The 6,634-nt window shown below is 36.2% G+C and overlaps 1 long non-coding RNA gene across 1 annotated transcript; it reads left to right on the top strand.

Annotated features, from left to right (window-relative positions):
• The first annotated feature begins 2,858 nt into the window (after positions 1–2,858).
• Positions 2,859–5,228, top strand: LOC110926866. Its single transcript, XR_002585416.2, has 5 exons — positions 2,859–3,140; positions 3,214–3,309; positions 4,142–4,244; positions 4,546–4,716; positions 4,870–5,228. It is a non-coding gene; the product is annotated as an uncharacterized LOC110926866 (long non-coding RNA).
• The last annotated feature ends 1,406 nt before the right edge of the window (positions 5,229–6,634 follow it).

Raw genomic sequence — 6,634 nt, 5'->3', positions numbered from 1 at the left:
TATGCATTTTCGAAAAACGGATGGCACTGGAATCGTAATTTTTCGAGGTCGTTTACTATTTTTGGATAGCAGCTCAAGCTGTGTATTTACTGCAGAAAAAGTGTGTTGTATTCGGAGTCATAACTTAAAAACTGAGTAGAAACAGCTCATGGAATTTTTACTGTAGATGGTCACTGTTGTCACGGTGATCCTCCAACAGGAATTTCGTCGATCGGACTTACGATTAATTTTTACTGAATTATTCCGTAGACTGCAATCAGAAAGTGACAAATCTGATTGCAGTCCGGTAAATGAATTTCAATAAAATATTGGTAATGAACTGGTCCCCGATATTTTTACACAATAAAATTTGGACTGTATATGACCTTCTGCAAAAATTTGGGAATTTTTGGAATAGGTTAACTATTTTATTAAATTGCTCGAAAACAGTCCAGTTCTGATTAATAAAGCTGAAATGACATAAGTAGTATATTGCATGTCTAATTGTCGGGTTGGTTATGCGAGAACGATCTACGGGATATATGTAAAAGAAAATGACATGCCATTAAGCATGGACACCTCCATTTACAAAGGAGACTATGGCGAAATTTTCCGAAAATCCTAACACTTAGTAAATATTTTCGAGACGAGTGTTTACTAGTATATTTTAGATTTTGTTTTCAAAGATAAAACTCGTCATAATATTTATCACAAAATACAAAGTATCGGAGGTTGGTTTCATACACGAATATGGTTAAATATATATTCTCTAAAAGGGACTTAAAAATATATTTCCGACATCCTATTCTTGGGAAGGAAACGCGTATATAAGATACTTTAGAAGTATTGATACTAGAATATGGAATGAACAAATATTCCAACACGACATATGATTAAGTTGAAATATTAATTATTTTGACAAATAATTATCACTCGAAATAATATAAGAAACATAACTCAAAAACATAAATACTGAGACAAGGCACGACTCGTTCGTCTAATAGACGTTAGACCATTGTAGGTAGTCGTGTTTGCTGAGGAGATTTGGGTTACAAGTACCGAAGACGCAATACAGTGAGTTCATGTCCCCCTTTTTCCTTTAACTGTTTTCAGTTTTATACTTCGGGGGTGAAATACATGTTACAATTTACAGACGCTTTTATAAATGGTATGGTTAGCTTAAGGAGGGTTTAGACGCTTAGATCATGTGAAAAGTGGGTAGGTGGAACTTAAGGCCATTAATCCTCGTTGTAGGACCGAGGGACATTAGTGATAGATCTATTCGGGTGTAGCGAGCCCCACTCCTGAGTCCGCTGAGTGGACCATGAGGTGACTAAGTGCCCGACGCACAAATCCGCTAGGTTTGAGTCTTCCTGCATCATTTCACACATATCATTGGCTTTGCAACCCAATGATGATCTCTTTTTCCTTATTGCTACATACCAGGGATTTTAATACATACAGACACATTACAAAGGTTTATACATACTCACTTACACATGAACTCGCTCAACTTTATGTTGATTTTTCAAACTACATGTATTTCAGGAAACTAATGGATCTGGCACGGTATGCATGTCTTTCAAGCTGCGTTTGAATAAAGATGTCATCCAGGGTTGTAGGGTTTAGGAGGTGTAACCTCTACCTGGACGGGTTACATATCTCTAAACCTAGTTTTGTTTAAAGTCTTTTGCTGAGTCTTTATGAACTCATTTAAACAAGTCGTGGCTTGTAACTTATTTTGGGGTGGATGCTTTAAGACAAGTATGTTGTGGTATTTTTCTAAACTTTATTAATGGATGAACATCTCATGGTTTTTATCATATAGCATTGTTATGATGGATCGCTATGGTATTAAGAAGTCACACCAATAACCCACGCTTCCGCAATAGTCAGGGTATGACAATAAGTCACTATTAAAAGTTAAACCTTGCCTTGCTAATGCCTCCAGGATTGGGATATTGTCTGCACTCGCTAACCAAGCAAACAAATTTGCCTTTGCGATTGCCTAGTTGTTTCGTTTGAACACTAAAGATTGCTATTTCACTACATCCACTCAAGCCATATCCTCTTTGACATGTTTCACCAAAAAATCTTTGTCCTTGCAGTTCTTCAAAATCCATATGTCCCCAACTTCGTTGATTAGCTAAAGTTCGAGGAGGCCCTAAAAACCGTTGCATTTCACCACTTCTTCTGTTGATTTGAGTAGTCTCTCCCATGACCAGTTCCAAACTATTGAACCGTTTAACAAGTTACTACCATGGCTTTCTTGTGATTAGCCAATATCAATAATAAAGGGATTCTTGTTTTAAGAATCCTACCTTGTATGCACTAATCAGACTAGAACACAGTTTTATCTCCTTTCTCCATCTTGACCACCAAGCTATGATCTCATATCCACATTAGCCTTAATCAAGTCATAACCAATACCACCAATTTCATGTCACGCCCCTAATGCTGATTTTTTATAAGGAAATAAAAGTTGACCCTTGTTGACCTCATGGATAACATTAATCAGTGCCCATAGTTGAGAAGGCATTGATTTGTATCACCACCATCTATACTTTCTATAAAAGAAGAAATCCAAGTGACATAAGAAAAGCTGATGTGTCAGCTAGAGAACATGTCCAACAATGTTTTTCTTATGTCATTATTACATCATAAAGGCTAATATATAAAGACTTTAAATTTCAAAGTTGACCCACATTTAGATTCCAAAGGTCTGCCCATTCAAATCACTGTTGACTTAAAACCTCTGTAATAAAGAACCACTGTCCATTCAAGCCACTGTAATCAAAACCATTGTCCATTCAAGCCACTGTAATAAAAAAGGTCTGCCCATTCAGACCACTGATGATTCAAAATTCAAACTTCAAAACCTCTGACGATTCAGTATTATGGCTCCAAATTCAAAATTCAAAATTATGGCTCCAGATATATAACATATCTTCTTCTTCAATCATTCGGTTCACAGTCTTTTAACCCAATACTCCTTCTTCCCCAACCAAACCCATTCCAATCTCTCTCTACTCTCTCTCTTCGATGAAGAATACCAAGCTGATTCCAGATTCAATATGTACAGAGGAGAATACGAAGCCTACAAAACCTTTCTCTTAATTATGTTCTTTGGAGAAGAAGATCTGTGGCAATCGAATAAAAAGGTATGTAATTATCTTTTTGATTTCGTTGTTTTCTTATTCGAATCGTATTAATCATAAGTGGTATTTTTCTAAGTTAATTTGGCAGGGGCGAAGGCTAGGGTTTCCGAGAGAAATCACCGGTGACTCAAATACGTTTATCTGCTTATTATTGTCTACAGTTATGATTCCGGTAAGTTATTCGGTTTATCGTTCCGGCGACTCAAATAAGTTGATGTTGAAGAATATGCTTATTTCTATGTATGAATTTCTAATCTGACTATTTTTGTAGTTTATTTTATGACGTTTTATGGTTTAGAAATTGGTCATGATTTGTGACCGGCCCATTTTTTAATTTCTACAGTCTTCTATGTGAGTTTTTATGTTATTAGTTAGTTCCAGTATTTTATAGAAACCGAGTTTGGTAATGGTAAGTTTTGTGTTTTGGAAACAGGCATAGATTTTTCTTTACCAGTTGGTTTACTTAAGACCTTCAATAGTATGGTTGGTTAGGTCATCATGGTGGTGGTGGTTATGATGGAGGTAGTGAAGATGTAGTGTTTGTGTCAAGTATTTAAACCATTATATATATTTATCTATATTTACTAACATCATTTTTAGTTAATGCTTATTTTCGGTTTGGAATATAGGTCGTTAATGTTCCAAAAGTTAGCTGGGAGGATAGTCTTTATAATGCTAAGTGTGAGTTTCAAGAGGTGATTGATACTTATGAATATGCAGCTCTTGAGTACATGGCAATAAGTGAACTATTTTGACATACATTAATTATGTTTATAGTAATATTGGTATTCGTATCACATTATTTATTTATTAAACTTAAAAATAAACAAGTGAACTATTTTGACATATATTAATTATGTTGTGTTTTGTGGAATACATAGATTGTGAAGGTAGGGAATTACTTGATTGGATACTATCCAGTTAAGAAGATGTTTTAAATTGTGTCATTGGTTGAGTAATGAGTTGAGGTAGCTGACTTTAGTCAAAGTTTGAATCAAATGCAGAGGTGGAAGACACACAGAAGCAGATGCAAAGTTGATAATTGTTTGGATATAAGCTTGCCTTTTGCCATCTTCAAGGCGTAGTGCACATGATCTAAAGCCTGAGGTTATAAATGCATCCTTTTTTTTTTGAAAAAATCACTTTTTTATTGTTTCAAATCAATTAAGTTTCAAGATATAATTATTAGTCATGTTTGTTATAATCTTTATAAGTCTCGACTCATTTTGTGTGTGTGTGTAGGTCAAAATTACATAGCTTTGAGATTGATGAATTAAAGAACACCAAGCCTGTTATGAGTTACTTTCTGATTTTAAAACCTTAAAAAGATTTAAGAAAGATGATCAAAGCTTGTGACGTTTGTCGTTTTATACATGCGTTGAAATCATTGTCTTTGTTGTTTTTGCAGGACGTATGCATGCCGGTAATGGATGGGCTTCAAGCTACTAGAGTAATTCGTTCATTTGAGAAAAGGGGTAATTGGGATGAAGCAAGAAAGGCTGGGCTCGAGCTGGAAGATTCTCCTTCATATGATCAAATACTACTGAACGGACCCAGAAAAAGAATTCCCACCATTGAAGTAAGTAATATAATTTCTCAAAATAATAATGTAATTCTCAAAATATAAGTGATTTAGTAGGCTTTTAGCATTTAAACACACTTAGACAACTTGCAACCCACCTATTTAAGTTGTTGACTTCTATGACTAATGAAATATGATGGTGTTGACCAGATGGCTGCAAATGCAATGTCGGAAAGTGCAGATGAGTGCTTTGAGAATGGTATGGACTCATTTGTAACAAAGCCTGTTACTCTTCAAGGTCTAAAACAATGTCTTGAACAGTATGTGTTGTGACCATATTATTTGATTAGTTTTCTTTTATAGTTATTTTTATTGTATTTCTGATCGGAATGTCACGCTCCGGTCAAAGATAATATTTATATACCCTAATTACCCTTAACAAATAGCTAGTGGTAGTGAGGGGTCGAACCACGAAGAGTATGTGGTTTGTGTATGGATTTGATTGAATTATGAAGTTGTCACAATTATGAAGATTGCTAAGATATATTTTTGTGTTTTTGTTTGATTGGAATATGTGAAATAGAATTACTAAAATGATTAATTATATTAACTACTAGAGATTACTAACTGCAACAATTGAAAATGATTGTTTGAACAATAATGGGAAAACAAGGTTCACACCCGGTTTCAACAATTGCAAGACTTAGGGTTACTATGTGTTTTAATTAGTTTTACTTGAAATAGTTCATTAACGGGTCGCAATCACAAAGCTTAGGTGTCAATCGCTATCAACGTCGTAAACAATGGACCATGATACACTTCGTTACTTTGGACTAGCAAATCCGATCGAAAGACAAGGCAAAAATACGTGTATTCGTTTCACAAAGTCAAATTTAATCATTCACTCGACAGTTTGCAAATTCAATACCAACGTAGGACAACTGTCTAAGATTCAAATGCAATTCAAGTTGTCACAAAATAATTAACACACATAATAAACCCTAAATCTTACAAAAGTCTACACCGGGGTGAAACCTCCGAGGAATTAGCCGAGCATGATCGAAGAGACTTGATCACCGGATGTTGAAAGCTTGACTTGGATCATCGTGAAACGTGAAGATGGATTGATGGATGAAGGTTAGGGTTTTAATTGAATGATGATGGTGAATGGATGCGTGGATTGGTTGTTTGGGGAATTGGTGAAACTAGGGTTTTGAAATCAAGAAGATGATGATGAATTGTTCTTTATTCGGGTTGTAGGAAGGATGGTTGGTGGAATGGTAGGTTGTAGATGGATGAATTGTGGCTCCAAGATGTTGTTTCAAACTCCAGGGAAGTGTAACTCCCGTAATAATTGATGACCATCCCCTTTAATTCGTCAAAACAAGCTGAAATGCCAAACAAACACGACTGCAACCTGGAGGGACCGTCGCCGACGGACCTTATCACCGTCGGCGACGGTGTGTGGAATCTTGTTTTTGGCCGACGGCCAAACTAGCTGCCTACGGACATTTGTGGGCTACGGTAACTTGCAACAACCGTCGGCGATGACCCTTATGGGCGTCGGCGACGGTTCTTAAAACCCCATCTTCCTGTTTTTCGCGTTTCTTGTTCCCGGTTGACCCGTTTCGCTTCCCGGTGGTCCGGTTCTCATCCCGATGACCCGTAAAGCTCCCGAAAAGGTCCTTAAACTCCGTTAGACCTGCAAAATACGTATCTAATCAAAAGTAGGCAATTCGAAACTAAAACTTGTGTAAAAACATCAAATTAAACAATTACAAGCACCGGTTTTCGACCACGTATCACATCCCCACACTTGTCTTTTGCTTGTCCTCAAGAAAATCTGTTTTTCACTTTCACGTGGGTCGAACAATGAATACACTCCCCATTCCCGAGACGAAGGTTAAGGTCAAATGTCATGCTAAAGTTCAAACTCTTTACAATTTCCAAATATTTACCGGTAAAGTGAATAAAC

This window comes from Helianthus annuus, chromosome 2 (genome assembly GCF_002127325.2).
Source record: "Helianthus annuus cultivar XRQ/B chromosome 2, HanXRQr2.0-SUNRISE, whole genome shotgun sequence".
NCBI lineage: Eukaryota > Viridiplantae > Streptophyta > Magnoliopsida > Asterales > Asteraceae > Helianthus > Helianthus annuus.
The sequence above is the reverse complement of the archived record's forward strand: the minus strand, read 5'-3'. Positions and strand labels throughout refer to the sequence as shown.